Here is a 24,418-nt window from a genome sequence, read left to right on the forward strand (position 1 = left end):
CAGTTCAAATTTCAGACAAATACATGTGTAAACTTACCTTCCAAGTCATGTCCCGTCAGAATCTCAGGCAGGTCCGTGTCCATATGAGACACCCCTTGGCCCTCCTCATAACTCACACAGGCCATCGCCATCTCCTCCAAGTCAGTATACTCCACAGCGACAGGTGGTCCCCCCCCTGTTGCCCTTGAGGCATTCCACTCCGCAGCCCTCTTTGCCTTCAGGCGGGATTTGAAGTCGGCCCACCTACATAAATATTGTGAAAGAGGGAAAAAGTTGAGTCTTCTTATTGTTCAAAGTAAATATATAGCACACATGTTCTGCTTGTGTTTGCTAGACATAACATGACATGTAACTACATTTTTTATGCAACTTAGCACAGAAAAAGGATTGTCAAGATGCACTTACCGTCGTCTCACTTCCTGTGATGTTCTGACGACAGAGCCAACTTCATTCACAGATTTTGTGATGTCTCTCCAGATGCGTTCTTTGGAAGCAGCCCCCATGTTTTTGGGGCCCCTATGTATTTTGGACATGGCCTGCGTGACCAAGACACGCAACTCCCTCTTAGTGAATGCAGGCTGTCTTTTTTTCCGTCTGGAGGTAGCCTGTGAGGTTTCTTCAGGTTGGTCATCTCCATCTTCCTCCTCACTAGCAGCTTCTGTCTGCTGTGTTTGTGTGGCTAAAGTCAATTCTCCCTCAGTTTGCTCACTATGTGTGTGTGGCAGGGTATCCACACTCAATTGTTGAGGTTCAGAAGCAGAAATTTGCAGAGTACTAGGTCCTGCATTAACCTCCGCAGAGGCGTATTCTAACAAGCGCCTTTGACACTCTATCCGTTGTTTCTGCAATGCCATCTGCTGCTCTGCAATGCGGTCTATCTCTGCTGCGATTTGCTCACGAGAAGCCATGTTTGTGATGACGTGTGTACGCCGAGGTGTGTGCGCTTATATACCTACGTGCGACTCGTTAATTCACACAGGTGTACACTGTTATTCTGTTGAATGATTGCACTGCTTATTTAAGGGCCTACTGTGCATGCTGTAAGTGTTGGTAGTTTGGCGTTTGAGTTGTTGGCTTGTGCGGGAAGGTGATAGTGGAATTGGCAGAGTGAGTAATTGTCAAGCATACCTTTGTCCTTTTCTTTGCGTTTTGAATATAGACAGTGGCATTTTTTGTGGGTATTTTCGTTTGTGAGTATTCTGTTTTTTTTTTTTTTTTTTTGTGTTGTCAAGTTTTTAAAATACATTTTAATATTTTAATTTTTATAACACATATATATTTTGCAAGTCCATTTGTGAAAATATTCCCGTGCTTCTTTGTTTTGACTGTCATTAGTGTTCTCTTGTAGGAATTTACTTTTTGGTGAGAAAAACCAATTTTGTCTTCATTTTTGGGTGTGGTCCACAAAAACAAGACTTTATTTCTTTAGGAGCAGGTAAGTGTCGTTGGCCTGTGTTGGAGCTTGTTTGTTGGAAGTGTCTGTATGCTGTTTTTGACTGTCATTTGTGTTCTCTTGTAGGATTTTTTTTTTTGGTGAAAAAAACCAATTTTGTCTTCATTTTTGGGTGTGGTCCACAAAAACAAGACTTTATTTCTTTAGGAGCAGGTAAGTGTCGTTGGCCTGTGTTGGAGCTTGTTTGTTGGAAGTGTCTGTATGCTGTTTTTGACTGTCATTTGTGTTCTCTTGTAGGATTTTTTTTTTTGGTGAAAAAAACCAATTTTGTCTTCATTTTTGGGTGTGGTCCACAAAAACAAGACTTTATTTCTTTAGGAGCAGGTAAGTGTCGTTGGCCTGTGTTGGAGCTTGTTTGTTGGAAGTGTCTGTATGCTGTTTTTGACTGTCATTTGTGTTCTCTTGTAGGATTTTTTTTTTTGGTGAAAAAAACCAATTTTGTCTTCATTTTTGGGTGTGGTCCACAAAAACAAGACTTTATTTCTTTAGGAGCAGGTAAGTGTCCTTGGCCTGTGTTGGTGCTTGTTTGTGTTTGTTATTTTTTTTTGTTTTTTTTATTTGTAAAGTTTGCTAAACAAAGTGTTTGGGTTTTCCAGGATTGATCTGCAAAGTAGTGTTTGTCTTTCCTGGACTAGGTACTAAATTTCTTATTTTTTTGGTTTTTTTTTTTTATAAAGTTTTTTTGCATTAATATATGTTTTTTATATCCAAATATTAAATTTAGTTTTATTTGCTTTTTATTTTTGCATTTTGGACATGAATTCAACACAGAAAAAATGTACGCTCCTGCAGTAAGTTGACACCACAATTGTAAAAACAGTTATTGTGTAAAATTTTGGAAAACTTTGAATTATTTTTTTTTTACATTTCTTAACATTCTCTCCAAAAAGTGTGTGATGTCAATACATATTGCGGCAGAAGCCCTACCTCCCCAACCCACGCCAGCACTCCCACCCCAACCGCCAGCCCCACAACCACAGCCGGCTCCTCATCAACCAAGGCAACGGAGGCGTGCTAGGCCACCAATTTTCAGAACCCGTGTCATACTTTTTGGGATGCCAGATGATGTGGTGGTGCGTAGATACCGGCTGCCACCACATCTAATCCTAGACACTCTCTCCATAATAGAGAGTGATCTGGAGTCTGAAATTCGGTATCCTACAGCAATACCACCATTGACACAATTCCTTGCAGTGTTACATTTTTTGGCCACAGGATCATTCCAGCATGTTGTTGGAGACCTGGTTGGCATGTCGCAGGGCCAGTTCAGTAAGGTCCTGCGACGTGTCTGCCAGGCTTTCATCAAGCGTGTTAAGCAATTTATTGCTATGCCTTTGGATGTTGGTGCCCTAGATGTGGTGAAGCGGCAATTTGCGGAAGGTGGTAGTCGCTTCCCACATGTTATTGGGGTTGTGGATGGCACACATGTTGCTATTCAGCCACCAAGACATAATGAAGAAATTTATAGAAACAGGAAACTGTTTCATTCTCTGAATGTAATGGTTGTTTGTGGGCCATCACTCCAGATCCTTTCCCTGAACGCAAAGTTTACAGGAAGTTCCCATGATGCGTATGTCATTAGACAATCAGGGATATGGCAGAGATTAAGATCAAGTCAACGACCAGACATGTGGTTATTGGGTGAGTTGTTGCTCAAATATTTTAGTTACAAACTTACAAAAAATAAGAATTTACTTACCGATAATTCTATTTCTCGGAGTCCGTAGTGGATGCTGGGGTTCCTGAAAGGACCATGGGGTTCCTGAAAGGACCATGGGGAATAGCGGCTCCGCAGGAGACAGGGCACAAAAAAGTAAAGCTTTTACCAGATCAGGTGGTGTGCACTGGCTCCTCCCCCTATGACCCTCCTCCAGACTCCAGTTAGGTACTGTGCCCGGACGAGCGTACACAATAAGGGAGGCAATTTGAATCCCGGGTAAGACTCATACCAGCCACACCAATCACACCGTACAACTTGTGATCTAAACCCAGTTAACAGTATGATAACAGAAAGAGCCTCTTAAAGATGGCTCCTTAACAATATAACCCGAATTTGTTAACAATAACTATGTACAGTATTGCAGATAATCCGCACTTGGGATGGGCGCCCAGCATCCACTACGGACTCCGAGAAATAGAATTATCGGTAAGTAAATTCTTATTTTCTCTATCGTCCTAAGTGGATGCTGGGGTTCCTGAAAGGACCATGGGGATTATACCAAAGCTCCCAAACGGGCGGGAGAGTGCGGATGACTCTGCAGCACCGAATGAGAGAATTCCAAGTCCTCTTTTGCCAGGGTATCAAATTTGTAGAATTTTACAAACGTGTTTTCCCCCGACCACGTAGCTGCTCGGCAGAATTGTAATGCCGAGACCCCTCGGGCAGCCGCCCAAGATGAGCCCACCTTCCTTGTGGAATGGGCCTTAACAGATTTAGGCTGTGGCAGGCCTGCCACAGAATGAGCAAGTTGAATTGTGTTACAAATCCAACGAGCAATCGTCTGCTTAGAAGCAGGGGCACCCAACTTGTTGGGTGCATATAGTATCAACAGCGAGTCAGATTTTCTGACTTCAGCCGTCCTTGAAATGTATATTTTTAAGGCTCTGACAACGTCCAACAACTTGGAGTCCTCCAAGTCGCCAGTGGCCGCAGGCACCACAATAGGTTGGTTCAGGTGAAACGCTGATACCACCTTAGGGAGAAAATGCGGACGAGTCCTCAGTTCTGCCCTATCCGAATGGAAGATTAGATAAGGGCTTTTATAAGATAAAGCCGCCAATTCAGATACTCTCCTGGCGGAAGCCAGGGCCAGTAACATAGTCACTTTCCATGTGAGATATTTAAAATCCACCTTTTTCAATGGTTCAAACCAATGGGATTTGAGGAAATCTAAAACTACATTTAGATCCCACGGTGCCACCGGAGGCACCACAGGAGGCTGTATATGCAGTACTCCTTTAACAAAAGTCTGTACCTCAGGAACTGAGGCCAATTCTTTTTGGAAGAATATTGACAGGGCCGAAATTTGAACCTTAATAGATCTCAATTTGAGACCCCTAGACAATCCTGATTGTAGGAAATGTAGGAAACGACCCAGTTGAAATTCCTCCGTCGGAACACTCCGATCCTCGCACCACGCGACATATTTTCGCCAAATGCGGTGATAATGTTTCGCGGTGACTTCCTTCCTTGCCTTAATCAAGGTAGGAATGACTTCTTCTGGAATGCCTTTCCCTTTTAGGATCTGGCGTTCAACCGCCATGCCGTCAAACGCAGCCGCGGTAAGTCTTGAAAGAGACAGGGACCCTGTTGTAGCAGGTCCCTTCTCAGAAGTAGAGGGCACGGGTCGTCCGTGACCAACTCTTGAAGTTCCGGGTACCAAGTCCTTCTTGGCCAATCCGGAGCCACTAGTATTTCTTACTCCTCCTCACCGTATAATCTTCAATACCTTTGGTATGAGAGGCAGAGGAGGAAACACATATACTGATTTGTACACCCAAGGTGTTACCAGTGCGTCCACAGCTATTGCCTGTGGATCTCTTGACCTGGCGCAATACTTGTCCAGTTTCTTGTTGAGGCGAGACGCCATCATGTCTACCATTGGTCTTTCCCAACAGTTTATTAGCATGTGGAAGACTTCTGGATGAAGACCCCCCTCTCCCGGGTGTATATCGTGTCTGCTGAGGAAGTCTGCTTCCCAGTTGTCCACGCCCGGGAAGAACACTGCTGACAGTGCTATTACGTGATTCTCCGCCCAGCGAAGAATCTTGGCAGCTTCTGCCATTGCACTCCTGCTTCTTGTGCCGCCCTGTCTGTTTACATGGGCGACCGCCGTGATGTTGTCCGACTGAATCAACACCGGTTTTCCTTGCAGGAGTGGTTCCGCCTGGCTTAGAGCATTTTAGATTGCTCTTAGTACCAGAATGTTTATGTGAATAGACTTTTCCAGGTTCGTCCATACCCCCTGGAAGTTTCTTCCTTGTGTGACTGCTCCCCAACCTCTCAGGCTGGCGTCCGTGGTCCCCAGGATCAAATCCTGTATGCCGAATCTGCGGCCCTCCAATAGATGAGCCTTTTGCAACCACCACAGAAGATATACCCTTGTCCTTGGCGACAGGGTTATTCGCAGGTGCATCTGAGGATGCGACCCTGACCATTTGTCCAACAGATCCCTTTGGAAAATTCTTGCATGGAATCTGCCGAATGGAATTGCTTCGTAAAAAGCCACCATTTTTCCCAGGACTCTTGTGCATTGATGTACAGACACCTTTCCTGGTTTTAGGAGGTTCCTGACAGGTCGGATAACTCCTTGGCTTTTTCCTCGGGAAGAAAAACCTTTTTCTGAACCGTGTCCAGAATCATCCCTAGGAACAGCAGACGTATCGTCGGAAAACAGCTGCGATTCTTGGAATATTTAGAATCCAGTCGTGCCGTCGAAGAACTACTTTAGATAGTGCTCTTCCGACCTCCAACTGTTCTCTGGAACTTGCCCTTTTTAGGTCGTGCAAGTAAGGGATAATTTAGATGCCTTTTTTCTTTGAAGAAACATCTTTTCGGCCATTACCTTGGTAAAAAGGCCCGGGGTGCCGTGGATAATTCAAACGGCATCGTCTGAAACTGATATTGACAGTTCTGTACCACGAACCAGAGGTACCCTTGATGAGAAGGACAAATTTTGGACATGGAGGTAATCCTTGATGTCCAGGGACACCATATAGTCCCCTTTTTTCCGGTTCGCTATCACTGCTCTGAGTGACTTTATCTCGATTTGAACCTTTTATGTAAGTGTTCAAAACATTTTAGATTTAGACTATGTGTCACCAAGCCGTCTGGCTTCAGTACCACAATATAGTGTGGAAAAATAATACCCTTTTCCTTGTCGTAGGAGGGGTACTTTGATTATCACCTGCTGGATATACAGCTTGTGAATTGTTTCCAATGCTGCCTCCCTGTCGGAGGGAGCCGTTGGTAAAGCAGACTTCAGGAAGCTGCGAGGAGAAGATGTCTCGACTCTCCAATCTTTACCCCTGGGATAATACTCGTACGATCTAGGGGTCAACTTGCGAGCGATCCCACTGCGCCCTGAGACTCTTGAGACTACCCCCCCACCTTGAGTCCGCTTGCACGGCCCCAGCGTCATGCTGAGGACTTGGCAGACGCGGTGGAGGGCTTCTTTTCCTGGGAAAGGGCTGCCTGCTGCAGTCTACTTCCCTTACCTCTATGTCTGGGCAGATATGACTGGCCTTTTGCCTGCATGCCCTCATGGGAAAGGAAAGATTGAGGCTGAAAAGACGGTGTCTTTTTTAGCTGAGATGTAACTTGGGGTAAAAAAGGTTGGATTTCCCAGCTGTTGCTGTGGTCCCCAGGTCCGATGGACCGACCCCCAAATAACTCCTTCCCTTTATACAGCAATACTTCCATCTGCCGTATGGGATCTGTATCACCTGACCACTGTCGTGTCCCTGACATCTTCTGGGAGATATGGACAACGCACTTATCTTGATGCCAGAGAGCAAATATCCCTCTGTGCATCTCACATACATATATATAGAATGCATCCTATTAAATGCTCTACATGAATAAAATATTTTCAGTCAGGGAATCCGACCAAGCCAACCCAGCACTGCATCTCCAGGCTGATGGCGATCGCTGGTCGCAGTATAACCACCGTATGTGTGTATATACTTTTTAGGATATTTTTCCAGCTTCCTATCAGCTGGCTCCTTGAGGGCGGCCGTATCTGGAGACGGTAACGCCACTTGATAAGCGTGTGAGCGCCTTATCACCCTAAGGGGTGTTTCCCAACGTACCCTAATTTCTGGCGGGAAAGGGTATAACGCCAATATTTGCTATCGGGGTAACCCTACGCATCATCACACACTTCATTTTATTTTATCTGATTCAGGAAAAACTACAGGTAGTTTTTTCACTCCCACATAATACCCTTTCTTGTGGTACTTGTAGTATCAGAAACACGTAACACCTCCTTCATTGCCCTTAACGTGTGGCCCTAATGAGAAATACGTTTGTTTATTCACCGTCGACACTGTATTCAGTGTCCGTGTCTGTGTCTGTGTCGACCGACTGAGGTAAATGGGCGTTTTTAAAACCCCTGACGGTGTTTCTGAGACGCCTGGACCGGTCCTAATAGATTGTCGGCCGTCTCATGTCGTCAACCGACCTTGCAGCGTGTTGACATTCTCACGTAATTCTCTAAATAAGCCATCCATTCCGGTGTCGACTCCCTAGAGAGTGACATCACCATTACAGGCAATTTCTCCGCCTCCTCACCAACATCGTCCTCATACATGTCGACACACACGTACCGACACACAGCACACACACCGGGAATGCTCTGACAGAGGACAGGACCCACTAGCCCTTTGGGGAGACAGAGGGAGAGTCTGCCAGCACACACCAAAAACGCTATAATTATATAGGGACAACCTTATATAAGTGTTTCTCCCTTATAGCATCTTTTATATATATACAATATCGCCAAAATCAGTGCCCCCCCTCTCTGTTTTAACCCTGTTTCTGTAGTGCAGTGCAGGGGAGAGCCTGGGAGCCTTCTCTCCAGCTTTTCTGTGAGAGAAAATGGCGCTGTGTGCTGAGGAGATAGGCCCCGCCCCTTTTTCGGCGGCCTCGTCTCCCGCTATTTTTGAAGTTAGGCAGGGGTTAAATATCTCCATATAGCCTCTGTGGGCTATATGTGAGGTATTTTTTGCCTCTAATAAGGTTTTTATTTGCCTCTCAGAGCGCCCCCCCCAGCGCTCTGCACCCTCAGTGACTGTTGTGTGAAGTGTGCTGAGAGGAAAATGGCGCACAGCTGCAGTGCTGTGCGCTACCTTTATGAAGACTCAGGAGTCTTCAGCCGCCGAATTTGGACCTCTTCTCTCTTCAGCGTCTGCAAGGGGGCCGGCGGCGCGGCTCCGGTGACCATCCAGGCTGTACCTGTGATCGTCCCTCTGGAGCTAGTGTCCAGTAGCCAAGCAGCAAATCCACTCTGCACGCAGGTGAGTTCACTACTTCTCCCCTAAGTCCCTCGTTGCAGTGATCCTGTTGCCAGCAGGACTCACTGTAAAGTAAAAAACCTAAGCTAAACTTTCTCTAAGCAGCTCTTTAGGAGAGCCACCTAGATTGCACCCTTCTCGTTCGGGCACAAAATCTAACTGGAGTCTGGAGGAGGGTCATAGGGGGAGGAGCCAGTGCACACCACCTGATCTGGTAAAAGCTTTACTTTTTTGTGCCCTGTCTCCTGCGGAGCCGCTATTCCCCATGGTCCTTTCAGGAACCCCATGGTCCTTTCAGGAACCCCAGCATCCACTTAGGACGATAGAGAAATATATGAAATTTGTGATCTAAAATTTTGCTTTTATTCCAACAGGAGACCGTGGATATCCTTGCACCCCCTGGCTCATGACTCCTTACCGTAATCCCAGGCCAGGACCACAGATGGCATTTAACTCCGCGCTTACTGCCACTAGGCAGCTGGTGGAGCGCACAATTGGTGTCCTGAAAGGGCGCTTTCGTGTGCTCCACCGCACGGGTGGCGACATCATGTATTCGCCGGAGATGGCAAGTAAAATAGTGGTCCTGTGCGCAATACTCCATAATATCGCGGTAAGGAGTAGTGTCGAGCTTCCTCAGGCAGAGGAATTGCCTGATGAGGAGCCAGGGGTTGTGCCACGCTTCGGTGGGGGGAGTGTGACACGGAGGGGGAGCCAAGTGAGGGCAAGAATTGTAGCAGAACATTTCAGGTATAGTGTTTTTAACATTTATATTTGCACAAATAATACAACCCAGTATGCTTATGTATTTTTAAACATGATTGCATTTAGTATGTTCTTGTAAAGTGATTGGGTAATGCTGTTGTTGTGTTGGAATGGTTTTTTCTTTTTAAACACAAAAAACAAAAACACGTTAAGCTGACAATGTTTATGTAATAATTTAAATACTGTAATGATAATAAATAGTGTCCTTATTTATTTTATATCCTCAAATCCTGATTATGTAAACAAACACACAAACAAATGATCCTCAATGTTTGACACTTTGTGACTGTCCAGCTGAATGATCACACGACCTGTGGTGAGTACACAGATATGTTTAGTAATTTTCAGTAAAGTCTGTGTCTCTGTGTGTTTATTCTAATTGTTTCTAACAAACATTTTCGCTTCTGCTAATGCGAATTTCCGCTCGTGCAAAATAACTCTCTGCTCTTCACAGCATTGCAAAGATCAATAAAGTTATTAGAAATGACATATTTTTGGCCAATCACATGCTAACAGACACTATAAATATATGCCCAAATAAGGAAAACGCCATTGCCATGATGCGTGCAGCACCGTTCTCCAGGCGGGAGCTCCGCGTGCTGGTAGCGGTGATGGACCGCCGCGTAGGCCGCGTTGGGCGCTTCATCCCCAATCGGGTGAAGCGCGAGGCCTACGCGGAGGTCCGCCGCCTGCTGCGGACTCGCGTCCGCAGCAGGCGGACAATCATCCAGCTCGAGAGGCGATGGAGTGATCTCCGCAGGCGGACTCCAGATTTGTTGGCGGAGATCCGCCAGCAAATCCGTGCTCTCCATACCCGAAGTAAGTTACATTACATAAGATTTTTTGCTTAAAATGTGATAATGCTTGATCTTCCCAATTTTGAGCAAAAGGTTTTTTGTAAACCATTGTGCAAAACCATGTGCACTGCAGGGGAAGCATATGTAACATGTGCAGCAGAGTGAGTAAGATTTGGGTGGGGTGTGTTAAAGCATCTCAATAATTTGCTGTGTTTAAATTAAACAGCCTGTATTTTCCATGCCCATAATTGAAAAAGTAAAACCAAATCTAACTCTCTCTGCACATGTTATATATGCAACCCCTGCAGAGCACATGCTTTTGGACAATTGCAAACTAAATTCCAGCTGTAATCCCCTTTGAATTACCTACATTTTACAGTAAGTGGTAGGCTAATTGCAACCTTCAGTCTCCTTTTTAGGAAATTAGGTCAGTGTGTGTGGTTAGGGGAAACAGTACTGACTGTAGTAAAGTGACACGAAACAAGTGCATGTTTCCAAGAAATAAGAAGCAGCCAGGAAACTGGTCCAAAATACTTGATAAGTGCTGGCTATATAATAAGGGCCCTTGAATAGTAATCTGGTGATGTTGCCTAGACAAATCACTATGACTCAATGGGCTAGATTAAGGAATGAGCTTCAAAGTTAAAGTTTGGCTTCATTTTGTTTGCTATGGCCAACATGAAGAGGATCTTAACATGTTTGATTTTCTATTTTAAATTTTTAAAAAAAAAACATGTAACATAACATTTATATTTAAAAATCAATACTATGTAATTTGGCATGATTAAAAAATGTGGACAATATTTTCATTCTAGGACAACAACAACGGCACAACTCCCCACCCCCTTCCCCTTCCCACTCCCCCTCCCCTTCTCACTCCCCCTCCCCTTCTCACTCCCCCTCCCCTTCACACTCCCCCTCAGCTTTCCAGTCCCCCTCATCTTCACAGTCCCCCTCAGCTTCCCAGTCCCCCTCAGCTTCCCTGGCCCACTCCACTTTCCATTCCCCTTCTCACCACACCTCTCCATCTCTTTCTGGGACCCCTTCTCCTCCTTCCCATACCCCTTCTCCTTCCACTTCGACATCCCCATCTGAACCCCCCTCACCCTCTATTGCTTTAAATTTCTCTCCGCCCCCCTCGCCCTCTCAATCAGACCCCCCCTCTGAAATTGCGGCACTAATCCAGCCTCCTTCCCCCATCCAGCCTCCTGCCCCAATCCCTCCTCCTTCCCCAATCCCTCCTCCTTCCCCAATCCCTCCTCCTTCCCCCATCCAGCCGCCTTCCCCCATCCAGGCAACATCCCCACCAAGTGAATGGGCAGAGGAAGCCCCTGCAGAACATTCCGGGAGTCTGGATGTTTCCGAGGAAAGTAAGTTTATTTAAATTTTATACAATAAGATTACCCACTTACACTTACAATGGCAAAACATGCAGTGTTGTACTGTTTGAATTCTTGGACCCTGGAAAAATATTTAAACATTTCATCATGGTGTACATGTTGCCTTTACATATTTGTGAGTGTCATTATATGTACAGTGTGTATGTGTGCAATGTTTTGTGTGTCCACTCTAGGTTGACACTCATTAGGTAGCCAGGGTTGCCAGGACAACAGGGTTTATATGTGTTACTTTTTCAGTGAAACAGTTAGACCTGAGTGGAGTTTAGTATGTTGTTTGCCTTTTACACTTGGGCCTGTGTAGTCTGAATATTTACACTTACAAATCACATGCTTCACTTTGTTATGCAGCCTAATGACACACTGTTTTTTTGTGTGAAAGTTACATTCTCAAAATTAATAATTGTTCGAGTCAAACATGTTTCCACTTATTTAGTAAGGGCAGCTTTCAGGGAGTGTGGGAATGCTATGATATGTTGGGCTGCTGAAGATGTGTTTATGCAGTGTGATGATGCAGGACCAACCCCCTAAAAATAAAAAAAAAAATAAACAACAAATGGGAATGAATGCCAACATGGTGTCACATTGACGAAGATGGTAGTTATCTTTAACATGGGATGTCGGACATAGCAACCAATAAGATTATACTTAAAAAATTGGGAGCCACTTCTACAATATAATAATCATATTTTGGCTTGATTGCTATGGGCAACGTTCCATCTTAAATATAACTCACATAGTAGTAAATGTAACACATGGTCTGGAACACTTTAAAATCTGAAAAAAAGGCTGAGCAGGCTTGTGTGTTCTGCTAATGATTGTACCATAAAACAGCCAGGATGTAGTAACTTTGCCATTAAAGCAGACCTGTCCAAACTGCGGCACTCCAACTGTTGAGAAACTACACATCCCAGCATGCCCTCACACAGCTTTGCCATTCCCTGACCACAAAACTGTGTAAAGGCATGCTGGTATATGTAGTTTCACAACAGCTGGAGTCCAGCAGTTTGTACATGCCAGCATTTAAGTGTGCTTTGCGCCTTGCTTGGCTAATAAGTAATGTAATTAAGTTATTAATGTTTGTGTTGCATCTTAATTTCAGATGTTGCAGTTGGAGATCCCACAAGTTTTGCAGGGATTCTAAACACCATGCGCCAACACCTGCAAGCAATGCTGGATTGTGTGGACCATTTGGAAAAATTTGCATAATTTTGAATATTTGATTTACCAAAAAAACAAAAAAAAACAAAAAAAAATAAAAAAAAAGTTGTTTAAAGTTAACCGGGTGTTGTGTTTCTTAATGCAAAAAAGGATCAGCAGATTTGCAGGTAGAATTTTTATGACAAAAAAATTACACACATCTAACGTTACATTTTTACCCAAAAAAAAAAGGATAATATTGTGTTAAGAAACATGTAAACACCTTCATTCACAAACAACACCTTTAAAAATTAAAAAAGTGAAGAAAAAAAAAAAAAAATTACACTTTGACATGTTGATGGGCAATTATGGCAACAAAGTGTTAATCTGGTTTTGTTCACAGACTTAATTGTTTTTGAACATTAACAATCAAAACACTAATTGGGTTCGTAATTGAAAAGGGCTTGTGGTCTTTAAAAGGAAAGGTGTAATTGCACTTAATAGTCCAAAAAAACATTTTTGTGCGTTTTACCTTAAAAGTGTGCACTTTTACGCCAAACTTTGTAAATATACTCAAACTTAGTATTTTTACGATTAAGTATGTGTTATTGCGATGATTTCGCAATGCTGCGATGGTTTTGCATTACTGCGATGTCATTTGGCGTACGCCCACTTTGTGTAATACTGCGTGCGAATTTGCAAAAATACGTTGAGGGCGGAAGTTCGCAAAATTACTACATTAACGCAACTTTGCGAATATGTTGTGCGTCCGAAAAACTTAGCGATCAACTCGGAATGAGGGCCAATATTTTTCGACAGTGAAAAATTGTAGTTTTTTACAAAAAAATTTTTTGGGCTACTCAATTAGACCCCATTTTTTTGCCCCCGAAAAATGTTGGGTGAAACACACAGGGCCATAACTAGCTGTGTGCCGATGGTGCCTTAACCACAGCGCAAATGCACTGAAGGCGCACCATCTGGCATCACACCCCCTGTACAGCCAGCCAGTCAGTACTTCAAGTCCTGGCACCGCCACTTCAGTCCCACCTCTGCAAGCAAGTGAGAGCGCTGTCGTAGCCACCATGTGGCAGCACACACCTTCCACCTGTCCCGCTGCTGCCGTCCCAAAGTACCGCTGTGCGTGCAAGGGACAGGGAGGTCTGTCGCAGCCGCCATCTGAGAGCAATTACCCCCCCCCCCCCCACTCCGTGGCTGAGTCCTGGCGCCGCTGGCTGTCTCCTGTTGCCGGTGGAAAGAGCTGCGGAGCGTGGCCGCTCCCCCCACTCCGTCCCACAGCCCAGCTTGCGCCGTTGGCTTTCTCCTGCTGCTGCTGTACAGGGCTCTGGAGCAGTGCCGTAACTGGACATTTTAGCGCTGTGTGCAAGAAATAGTATTGGCGCCCCACCATATACAAAACAGGATCAATGCACATGCCAAAAATATAGGGGTGTGGCTTCATGGGGAAGGGGTATGGCCACAATGCTCCTGTTTACACATTACGATAGGCAGAGCTCCCTTTTACACAGTACGGCAGGTATAGTACCCTTTTACACATTACAGCAGCAGAGTCCCCATTTTACACATTACGGCAGCAGAGTCCCCTTTTTTTACACATTATGGCAGCAGAGTCCCCCTTTTTTCCCCTTAGGCAGGCAGAGTCCCCATTTTTTACACATTAGGCAGGCAGTCCCCCTTTTTTACACATTAGACAGGCAGAGTCCCCTTTTTATGCATTACAGTAGCAGAGTCCCTCTTTTTTACACATTAGGCAGGCAGTCATTTTTTACACATTAGGCAGGTAAGTCCCCCCTTTTAACACATTACAGTAACAGAGTCCCCCTTTTTACACATTACAGTAAGAGTCATCCTTTTTACACATTACAGTAACAGAGCCCCTCTTTTTACACATTACAGTAACACATACTTGCCTATTCTCCAAGAATGGCTGGGAGGCTCCCGAAAATCGTGTGGCACTCCCGCCCCCCCGGAAGAGTAGGCAAGTCTCCCGGCCGAGCGCCCACCACCCACAACCCCCCCCCCCTGCACATCACCTACCAAACACCCAGCGGCAGTTCAACATGCGCAGTCTGGGAGTAGAATGACGCGATTTGCGTCATCCTGGCCCCGCCCCCTGCCTTGCAATGCCAATATTAACAGCATTTCTAGACAGGGGGCGGGACACGATTACATGATCATGCAGCCACGCCCCCAACCCCGCCCCTAAACGTCATCCAGCCACATCACCATGCCTCTGTTGCTCCAACCTTGCTGCCTCCTCCCGGGGGCAGCTAGATTGTCGGTAATTATGCAGTAACAGAGTCCCCCTTTTCAGGGCCGTCTTTTCGTATGGGCTCAATGGGCTCTTGCCCAAGGGCCCCAGGAGTATAAGGGCCCTAGGCTGATAGCTGAGGGTCCCCTCTTTCCAGGGGTACCAGATTTTTGAAAATCGGCCCTGGGGAACCGGAGATATCTGACTTGAAAGCAGTGGTCCCCATCCAAGCCTGTTAATTGCTCTTTCCAGCCTGATATCTCGGTTCTGTCTGACTTAGAATATTTCTGAAGATATAAACCAAAAGTTGTGACTCTCCCCTTTTGGTGGACACTGACAGCTTGTCTCTACTATGCCCAGAACCAGAGATATCAGCCTTCAAGCAGCTGGTCCCTGCTCCAGATCCACACTCCTGGTATGCAGTTTTATATTTTTGTTGGTGAATTGCTCTGGCTCCTGAACTCTGATCCCAAAGTCCCCAGAACCTTCTTAAAGGAACTTGAGATATCTGCAGTCAAGCAAGCTGCCCTCCCACCGGAAAATGATAAATATTAAGCCCACTCCACTATCCACCCCTCCCCTATGTATTAAACACCCCCTACCACCCTGGAAGTCATGTACTAGGGCTTCTTCATTCAGCCCAATGCCCCCTTCTACAGTTTAGTTCCATCTGTGCAGTAAAGGAGTAATTAGCAGAAATTACTGCTCCAGGTCCTACATGCTGAGCGGAAGATAGAACGCCCGCTACCGCCCGCGGGACATCAAAGCTGCCGCTTATAGCACCCCCACCCCTACTGCTGGAAGATGGGTAGGGGGCCCAGTGCATTGCTGTGCCCAGGGGCCTACACTGCTGTTAAGACGGCTCTGCCCCTTTTTACACATTACAGAAACAGAGTCCCTCTTTTTTCTCATTACAGTAACAGAGACCCCCTTTTTTACACATTACAGTAGCAGAGTCCCCTTTTTACACATTACAGTAACAGAGTCCCCCTTTTTACACATTACAGTAACAGAGTCCCCCTTTTTACACATTAAGCAGGCAGAGGTAGGGGGTGTGTAGTGTGTGTAAGTGTGTGTCTCACCTCGCCTGGGGGTAGGCCACAATCCAGCATCCACAGAGACTCTGCTCGAGTATGGCAGCTGTGGCGACGCTCTGGAGCCCTGTACAGGGGGAAGGTGTGTGCTGACACATGGTGGCTATAGCAGCCCTCCCACTCCCTTGCAGAGGCGGGACTGAAGTGGCGGTGGCAGGACTTGAAGTACTGACTGACTGGCCATATGGGGGGTGTGATGCCAGATTGTGCACCTTCAGTGCATTTTCACTGTGGGCAATTGGCACACACCTAGTTACAGCCCTGCTCCGAAGCGTCGCCACAGTTGCCGTACACGAGGAGAGTCTCTGTGGATGCTGGATCATGGGTGAGACACACACACACACACCACCCCCACCTCTGCCTGCTTAATGTGTAAAAAAAGGGGACTCTGTTGCTGTAATGTGTAAAAAGGGCGACTGTTACTGTAATGTGTAAAAAGGGCGACTGTTACTATAATGTGTAAAAAGGGGGACTGTTATTGTAATGTGTAAAAAAGGGGGATTCTGTTACTGCAATGAGAAAAAAGGGGGACTGTTACTGTTATATGTAAAAAGGAGGACTATGTTACTGTAATGTGTAAAAAAGTGGGACTCTATTACTGTAATGTGTAAAAAGGAGACTGTTACTGTAATGTGTGAAAGGGGACTCTGCTGCCGTAATGTGTAAAATTGGGACTCTACTGCTGTAATGTGTAAAAGGGGACTATACCTGCCGTACTGTGTAAAAGGGAGCTCTGCCTACTGTAATGTGTAAAAGGGAGCTCTGTGGCCACACCCCTTCCCCATGAAGCCACACCCCTATATTTTTGGCACGCGCATTGATCCTGTTTTGTATATGGGGGGGCAATGCTATTTTTTGCACACAGCGCTAAAATGTCTAGTTATGGCACTGGAAACACATAGGTTCCGTGATAAGTTCATGTACCTATGTGTTTGCGTGACTGCAGTCACTAAAACAGGCAGTTTTGGGGAGATTTTTTTTCAGACCTGCTGAGGTCCCCCAAAATATCCCTGAAAATAAGTGCCAACGGGGGCTAATTGAATATGCCCAGGGGAAAACGCAGGTGTGTCATGGTAATTTTTGGGGGCGTGCATCTGTCATCAGTTGCAATTGATGCATTTAAAAACATGGCGCCGCTGCAACTGCAGCCGGGTATATTCTACGTATGCATGGGTCAACCAGAATTGACGTGTTACTCGATTTCTGCATATTCTTCATAATTATGCAAATGCATATGAAATTTGTGCATGCATCAGTGAAACTTTCCACTAGTGATATATCGGAATAGGTGAATGACAATCTTATTGATGCTCTAATACATGAGCTAAATTGGCGCTTTCATCTAAGAGACGATTATTCAGGTTATCACAGAGAAACTGTTTAAGATATTTATTTGTCTGGATACTGTTCTATAGGGGCCATTCAGATGTGGTTGGAGTTGCTATAATTTAAATGGAAGCGGAGGCGATAGGGCTGTATGGTAAAGCAGCAGGAGGAGGCGTCTATTACATGCAGATGCCGCATCGGATCTCTCACCTACCATTGGGTGACTTGTGGCACCCATGGTGCAGCGCATGTTGCCCGTCACAGAAGCCAGGAAATCTCTGTCTTACGATGGAGATCCTTCACCACTTCCTACCCCCTAAATGGCGGTGACACACCTTCATTTTCACAAATGGAGGCCATCGCTGCTCCTTCCTCGCCCTCCAGATGGCAGCAGACTGACAACTAACGGCAGTCTGATGCCATTGTGCATCCTATCTCGCAGGACTCGTTTGCACACACGCAGACTACTGAAAATCGGTACTTTGCATCGATGGGCGCAGCTCCAACCACATCTGAATCAGGCACTATGTTGTTATACCATTGCTTTATGTACCACCATATGTGATATATTTTGGGTGCTTACCTGTGATGATGGAATTGTTTCCCTGATAATATGAATATATTATTTTACATTATGAATCATATTTATTTATTTATTTATGTAGAAATAAAATATATTTTCCCACTACATACACATTTAATAGAGACAAGAACACACTGAAGACAATATCTTTGCTCTGGCTATTTATTGATGTTCTACTCTACATGATATAACTAGAGTAACTGACAGGAGTCCGGAGGACCAGAATGATCTTACCAGAAGTTCACAACAACAATCATATTATTTATACACTCACCTATTACAAAGTGGGTTAAATGTGCACTGAAAGGTTTCTGCAGTCTTCTGAACAAAAGGGGCACCAATTCCTACAGAATTACAGCCCTTTTTCGATTAGAAGATTACAGAAACCTTTCAGAGCATATTTTCTACCTAGATAAAGAAAAATGATTAACGTTTTGATGCATATCTGTTCTTTTGTTATTTTACTGGTCACATTTTCTGGCCTCCATGATCTCAAGCTGAAGGGCTTCCACCTGGAGATCTAAGGCACAGAGTTCCTGTCCTTAACACGGCTGTGGGGCTCATCCTTATTATTGCTATCTGCACCTATGCAAATCATCTGTATTCCAAATGTATGTTCAAATCTCCCCATGTAATCTGCCTATTGCTATCTGCACCTATGCAAATCATCTATATTCCAAATGTATGTTCAAATCTCCCCATGTAATCTGCCTATTGCTATCTGCACCTATGCAAATCATCTATATTCCAAATGTATGTTCAAATCTCCCCATGTAATCTGCCTATTGCTATCTGCACCTATGCAAATCATCTATATTCCAAATGTATGTTCAAATCTCCCCATATAATCTGCCTATTGCTATCTGCACCTATGCAAATCATCTATATTCCAAATGTATGTTCAAATCTCCCCATGTAATCTGCCTATTGCTATCTGCACCTATGCAAATCATTTATATTCCAAATGTATGTTCAAATCTCCCCATGTAATCTGCCTATTGCTATCTGCACCTATGCAAATCATCTATATTCCAAATGTATGTTCAAATCATTTGTTAGACAGTTTTGTGATTTATGCTTTTGTTTGTAATTTAAAATACCTGCGTTTCAAAGCTTGGTCAGTGCCACATATTTAATTAAGGCTCACTGGGCTGGTGTTTGTTTAGTCAATCACTGTGTAATGTAACACCTTTGATTAGTGGGACATTTGCCTCAGCTGTAGTTGGGTCAATTTCCCATAGTATATCTGTAACTTCAACCATGCACAACTGTGCATGTCAGCTGTGCGTTCCAATACTCAAAGCGTTCCTTCTCTAAGCGTCTTGAAAATGAACAGTTAAAAAAACAGTTAAACAAACATTGAACAGCATCAAGAAAGAAATCTGGAACATTATGTGGCCTCTCCTCACCTCTGCCATGAGAACACCAGGACCAATGCCTACTACTTCTGTGTCCAAGAACATCATGACTGCCCCCGGGACTACCCCTCAAGCTCAGCAGGGAACTGAGGGACGTGCGCATCAGGACCAGACTTTGCTGGGTCAGTTCCATTGGACATTATTGTGCACTCCACATTCTCACACCCACCCGCACTGCTCTCATGAGACCAGGACATTTATCTTTTTCACAAAATAATGTTAGTACAGTTTTCCTGCAAATGTGTCTTTCACTTCTCTTTCTTCTTACACGGTACTTCCACCCCACTGTGTGCTATTCCTGTAATGTGTACCTCCATTGGGTGCACACCCTGCCAGCAGTAACCTATGCAGTGCGCCCCACATGGCTGCCTTGGATGGTTCTCCTGTGGGCGGGGTGTGCTTCACTTGGATCTTTCCATGCAGAGTATAGCATACTCCTACACGCGTGTCAGTTCTCCCATACATGCATTTGGCCCCTGTATGGCTCATCTCCCACTGTGTAACCTTGTAGTGCGCCCAACATGGCTGCCTTATCTGGTGCGCTTGTGGATGTGATGAAAAATGCGTGCACCTGATGTTTTTATTGGAACCCTACTCTGAACTTAAGGACTCTGCAATCTCCCCATTTTGTGTTCTCTTCTAGGGGTGGACTATTCCACCCTGGGTAATCCTACGCAGTGCGCCTAAGATGGCTGCCGCACCTGGTGCCTTGTGATGGTGGAATACACAACCCCTGGAGGTTATTACTCAAAATGCCTACACCAATCATGCATTATTCTTTCTGTGTCTTTGTCTGTGTGGTTTATCTTTTGATGTAATACTTAAATCTTCTGTATTATGTGCATTGTGTGAGTTCTAGTTGGCGCCGCGGATGGCTGCCTCGGTGCTGCTCTGCCAAGCAGCCTTAGTTTTTAGTCTTAAATGTATAATATGTCTACTGTACAGTTGCATATGTGCAGTATGAACTCATATGTGTAATGTTTGTAATGTATGCTACGTTTTTTTCCTCCATGTTGCTGCTTTGCGATGCATTGTACCACAAAGAATTCCTAGTGTACGTGAGTACACCTGACCAATAAAGCTGATTCTGATTCTTATTCTTGGCTTTCTGAGTTTATAAATGGCGATGGAAATGGTTGCGTTGTCCAACAGCCATTACGGAACTCACTGTAGTGATCACCAGACTGGACTTTTGAGGTCATGTCACCTTTATCAAGCCACAACGTGTGAGTGGACAAGTAACATCCTTTTCTCCTTGGAGGTCTTTTTGGACGAAATTTGCGATAACGGTAATGGTCTGTCATCACTTCCACAAGGTGGGAGAGCCACTTTAAATCCATTATGCTGTCATGTAAGAAGATGAAGAGTAGACCGTGTTAGATGCATTTAAACTAGAGATGAGTGGGTTCGGTTTCCGAGAACCGAACCCTACCGGACTTCACCACCCGAGCCCGGATCCGAGCCTGGCTCAGGTTTTCCCGCCTGACTCGGAAACCAGAACGATGCAAAATGTCATCATCCCGCTGTCAGATTCTCGCGGGGTTTGGATTCCATATAAGGAGCTGCGCGTCGCCGCCATTTTCACTTCAGCATTGGTGAGTGTAGTGAGAGGACATGTCTCTGTCCTGTGTCCTGCAATAGTACAGTGGTAATGTCTTGTGCTGCATCAGTTCAGTCACAGTGGTGGTGGTGTCCTCTGCTGCCATATGTCCAGTGCTGCTGTACAAGTCCAGTCCAGTGGTGCTGTGTTGTGCTGCATCAGTCCAGTGGTGGTGTCTTGTGCTGCATCAGTCCAGTTACAGTGGTGGTGTCCTCTGCTGCCATATGTCCAGTGCTGCTGTACAAGTCCAGTCCATTGCAGTGGTGCAGTGTTGTCCTGCGTCACCAGTGGTGGTGTCCCTGTGCTGCTGTATATGTCCAGTGGTACTGCCGTATATGTCCAGTGATACTGCCGTATATGTCCAGCGGTACTGCTATATAAATCCAGTGATACTGCCGTATATGTCCAGTGGTACTGCCATATAATTCCAGTGATACTGCTGTATATGTCCAGTGGTACTGTCGTATAAATCCAGTGGTACTGGCGTATAAATTAAGTCCAGTGATACTGCCGTATATATGTACAGTGGTACTGCCATATAATTCCAGTGATACTGCCGTGTATGTCCAGTGGTACTGCCATATAAATCCAGTGGTACTGGCGTATAATTCCAGTGATACTGCCATATAATTCCAGTGGTACTGGTGTATAAATCCAGTGATAATGCCGTATAAATTCAGTCCAGTGGTACTGCCGTATAAATCCAGTGTAACTGCCGTATAATTTCAGTGATACTGCCGTATAATTCCAGTGGTACTGTCATATAAATCCAGTAATACTGCCATTTAAATCCAGTCCAGTGGTACTGCCGTATAAATCCAATGGTACTGCCATATAATTCAAGTGATACTGCTGTATAATTACAGTGGTACGGGCGTATAAATCCAGTGATACTGCTGTATAATTCCAGTGGTACTGTCATATAATTCCAGTGGTACTGGTATATAAATCCAGTGATACTGTTGTATAAATCCAGTCCAGTGGTACTGACCTGCGCTGAATATTATTTACTCCATTTAAAAGGGTTATTAATATTTAATCCAAATAATTTTTACAGGGCTTGCCCTGTGTGGTGTAAGGATACGCTGTCCTGTGCCGCATATTGTGTTATATAACTCCAGAAAAATAATGGAGAACAAAAATTTGGAGGATAAAAAAGTAAAAGATCAAGAACCACTTCCTCCTAGTGCTGAAGCTGCTGCCACTAGTCATGACATAGACGATTAAATGCCATCGTCTGCCAAGGCCGATGCCCAATGTGATAGTAGAGGGCATGTAAAATCCAAAAAGACAAAGTTCAGTAAAAAAAGCCCCAAAAAAAGAAATTGAAATGGTCTGAGGAGAAACGTAAACTTGCCAATATGCCATTTACGACACGGACACGGAGTGGCAAGGAACGGCTAAGGCCCTGGCCTATGTTCATGACTAGTGGTTCAACTTCGCATGACGATGGAAGCCTTCATCCTCCCACTAGAAAAATGATAAGAGTTAAGCTGGCAAAAGCACAGCAAAGAACTGTGCATTCTAAGATGGTATCACAAATCCCCAAGGAGAGTCCAAGTGTGTCAGCGGTTGCGATGCCTGACCTTCCCAACACTGGATGGAAAGAGGTGGCTCCTTCCACCATTTGCATGCCCTCTGCAAGTGCTGGAAGTAGCACCCACAGTCGTTTCTGATATTAAAATTGAAGATGTCACTGTTGAAGTATACCAGATTGAGGATATGGGTTATGCTGGCGCTGAGGAGGAAGTTAACGATGAGGATTCTGATGGTGATGTGGCTTGTTTAACTCAGGCACCGGGGAGACAGTTGTTGTCCATGGGATGCCAGGGCAAAATACCAAAAGCCACCTCTTTGGCGCAGAATTATTTCTCCACAAATCCGGACAACAGCTGTCAAGCCGTGTGTTGCCTCTGTCAATCTGTGTTAGGGTCTCCTGCCCTGTGCTGCCACGTCGTCATGGCAACCGGGAGACAAGTGCTAGCGGAGTAACCTGAGCGCAGCTGATACTCCGGTTCGGGTCTTTTGCTGTGCAGTGGTTACAGGCTCTGTGCACGGCAGGGGATCCGGTGCTGGTTTTTGTGCCCACAGTCTGTGAGGTCTGAGTGGGGTGTGGACAGCACCTGCTTTATAAGGCCTCTTCTCAGGTTAAGCAGATGCTGCTGAATCTTTGTTGGTTAGTCAGTTCCTGAAAGTTAGCCAGTACTGTGTAGCTTTGTATTTGTTGTTGCTTACTGCAAATAGGCCTGGGGATTTGGTACTACACTCTGCCAATCCAGACCTAGCAGTAAGACTGGAGTCAGTCGTTTAGCTTGCTGGGGTACTTTTACTACTCTGTGAACTTAGCAAGTTTGCGGCTGTATTCTAAGACTTGCCTGCCTAAATCCTGTCTCACTGTGCAAGGTGTCAGGTGTCAGTTTAGTGGCAGTAAGCTGAACCTGTGCACTGCAAGTGAGAATTAGGATTGTGGAGACTCTCCTTGTGTCTATCATTCCATCTCTGACCAAGGAGTTTACTGCCACACCCGTTGGTAACCCTTTAGGGTTTTGCTGTTGCCCTTAGCAACAGCATTTCGGGTTCTCTACGTATTAAAACACAACATCTTGCTTTTCCCATCTGAGCATTACTAATACTAGGGAGACACCCAGTTCCTTAGCCTCTGGGCTTCTCTGTTCACTTTGTGTGTATTTTGTTACCCTATCACCTTCTGTGTCTGTCTGTGAGTTCATTTGCTTTGCATACCTATCCGTTCAGACACCAGTACATTCCTGCAGGCACTGGTGTGCATAACAGTTCAAACACCAGTACATTCCTGCAGGCACTGGAGTGCATAACAGTTCTGACACCAGTACATTCCTGCAGGCACTGGTGTGCATAACATATTCAGCAGCCTAATACTCCTGTTGAAATTTTGTGGGAATATGGAGCATACCCCTCAAAATACGTTGCAACAGGTGGTCGATCAGGTGCAGGTCCTGACTCGACAATTTAATGATTTGTCCATTAAAATGTACACCTCCCAGGCCACTGGCGGAGCTCCCGCAGCAGCAGCACCTTCAGGGGTTAAGGAGCCGAAAGTAAATCTCCCGGATCGTTTTTCTGGAGATCGCTCGCAGTTCTTTTGTTTCAAGGAGAGCTGCAAGCTATACTTCCGGCTTAGGCCTCAGTCTTCTGGGTCGGAGATTCAGCGGGTGGGCATAGTGATTTCCTTGCTACAAGGAGACCCACAGGTCTGGGCATATGGGTTGCAGCCTGACTGTCCGTCGCTTAAAAGTGTTGATGCTTTTTTTACGGCACTGGGCATGTTGTATGATGACCCTGACAAGACGGCCTCAGCCGAGGCTCAGATTTCGATCCTTAAGCAAGGGCGAAGGCCAGTTGAGGTTTACTGTACGGAGTTTCGGAGGTTGGCCCATGATACCCAGTGGAATGACCCAGCCCTGAGACACCAGTACCGAAGAGGTCTTTCTAACCAGATAAAGGACCAACTGGTACAATATCCCTTGCCTGATAGCTTGGATCAGCTCATGCAGTTATCCATCCGTGTGGATAGACGGCTGAGAGA

The 24,418-nt window shown here is 45.3% G+C and overlaps 1 long non-coding RNA gene across 1 annotated transcript; it reads left to right on the plus strand.

Annotated features, from left to right (window-relative positions):
* The first annotated feature begins 9,441 nt into the window (after positions 1–9,441).
* Positions 9,442–12,619, plus strand: LOC134935639 (uncharacterized). The gene is made up of 3 exons (XR_010180302.1): positions 9,442–9,545; positions 10,842–11,396; positions 12,526–12,619. It is a non-coding gene; the product is annotated as an uncharacterized LOC134935639 (long non-coding RNA).
* Positions 12,620–24,418: the final 11,799 nt, after the last annotated feature.

Source organism: Pseudophryne corroboree, chromosome 6 (genome assembly GCF_028390025.1).
Source record: "Pseudophryne corroboree isolate aPseCor3 chromosome 6, aPseCor3.hap2, whole genome shotgun sequence".
Lineage (NCBI taxonomy): Eukaryota > Metazoa > Chordata > Amphibia > Anura > Myobatrachidae > Pseudophryne > Pseudophryne corroboree.